Raw genomic sequence first — 1,827 nt, 5'->3', positions numbered from 1 at the left:
CCCTGTGGCCCTGAGCGTCAAATGGAGTCGCACAGTAGGTGAGCAGAATCGTGCCCTCAGGCTCTGGACGTTTATGACAGCGGCCTGTTATGCAAACTGGCCTCTCCTAATAGAGCACTTCCTTGTTAGGTTGGTTAGGAGTGACTGAAAAAAAAATGTGTTAATGTGTTAAAATGATAAAACCACATTTCTTTCCAAGAGGTGCCAGGGTCTAATTGCTCCACATTCTTGGGAATCTCAGAGGTAGGGCTGGCAAAGGGGGAAGGAGGAGAGACACTTCCTCTGATGTGACCAAGGACTTTAACTGGAGGCAGCTTCCCCAGTGGTGGCTTTTTCAGAAGCTGGAGTGACTCTTGGTGGTGGCACAGGAATGGCTCAGACGTCTTCTCCTTCTGCAGGGGAGTTTCTGAATCAGTCTTCATGACTCCTGTCCACCACCCTCTTCCTCATGGAAGCGCAGCAGCCATGCAGCCTCAGGGACCATGTGGGTGCCGCCGACTAGAATGCTCATGGCCTCCTAAGGGTGCACACCTTGAGCATCATGCGTTTGTCATGGGGGAGGTGTGGATGTCTGTTTGGTGCAGCACTGTGGAGAGAATTTGTGTTCAGATCTGAAAGAATAGAGGAATAAACTTATCCTGGGTAAAGGCTTTGAGTGATATGTGAATAACCTGTCTTGGCCATACTCCACTCAGAGACTCCTCAGATCATTCATGGCTTTAAAAATAAAAGTTTGCTTGTATGAGCTAAGAATGATCTCAAGCTGGGTAAAGCAATGGAGATTTTAGAGTTTACTCATTACCTCAGCATGGCCCAGCCGATCCTAATACACATCCACAGATATCATTTGCTGAATGTCTTCTTTGTGTGTGGCCATATGCATTCACTTACACACAGTGTCTCCCTTCATCCTCTAACAGCCTGCACAGTGGGTGATATATTATTGTTATCCTCATTTTGGAGAGAAGGATGCTGTGCTTAGAGAGGGAGGGTCGGCGACATGCCCAAACTCAGTAAGCAGCTGAGGCAGAGTTTAAACTACCATCTGATAAAATACCACAAACTCAGTGAGAAATTAAATAAATCAATAAACTACTATGGAGGACTAAAGCCAGTGATTTCAACGAATCTAATCTACTACGTAATAACTAATCTCTAATAACTGATAGAGTCTTTAGGTTGTGTTGTTACAGGTTTGAGTACGCCCTTTCCACACTCCCAGAAGGCTGAAACAAACCTGAGCATGTCCCAGCAGGAGGTGGCTGGGGAGGCCGAGGCACAGAGAATCATCAGATGTTCCCGACACTATCACACACCCATGCCTGGAACCTACTAAAGGACCGTGGATGATGCTGTTGGAACATTCTTGGATTGTGGAAGCCAGCAGTGGTAGAAGACCCCTTGCTGGCCTTGCGGCAACAACAGAAGATCTTGGACCCCATGTTTTGGTGGGTGGTGGGAGGAGGAAAGGGCACTGGGGCTCCTGACTCTGAAGCTCCAATCCCAGAAACCCATTGTTATTTAAGCACTGGGTCATAGTGGGCCCTCCCCTCTCTCTGACCTGCTGTAGCTCCCTGTGGCCAGCAGTTCCAGGCCCACCTGCCTGGGCCCACCACTCTGAGGGCCGGTCTTTCCTCAAGTGTGTACATTTCTCCACCTGTGGAAAGGACTTGGAGCCTCCACTCTGCCAGTCTTTACCTGTAGCATCGCCTTCTTGAACCGCAGATGTTGGAGGTCCGGCACAGTTCTCTGGGCAGCGTCGTTTTCTAGATGAACTTAAGACTGTAGCTGAAAAACGTGAATCTCTTCTTTGCCAGGTCCTATAGC

At 48.6% G+C, this 1,827-nt stretch overlaps 1 long non-coding RNA gene across 1 annotated transcript; it reads right to left on the bottom strand.

The window, feature by feature from the left end:
• Positions 1-283: 283 nt before the first annotated feature.
• Positions 284-1,491, bottom strand: LOC105517536. The gene is made up of 2 exons (XR_001002686.1): positions 1,334-1,491; positions 284-611 (listed from the first exon to the last, which is right to left on the bottom strand). It is a non-coding gene; the product is annotated as an uncharacterized LOC105517536 (long non-coding RNA).
• Positions 1,492-1,827: the final 336 nt, after the last annotated feature.

Source organism: Colobus angolensis, unplaced genomic scaffold, assembly GCF_000951035.1.
Source record: "Colobus angolensis palliatus isolate OR3802 unplaced genomic scaffold, Cang.pa_1.0 Scaffold301, whole genome shotgun sequence".
NCBI classification, from domain to species: Eukaryota; Metazoa; Chordata; class Mammalia; order Primates; family Cercopithecidae; genus Colobus; species Colobus angolensis.
The sequence above is the reverse complement of the archived record's forward strand: the minus strand, read 5'-3'. Positions and strand labels throughout refer to the sequence as shown.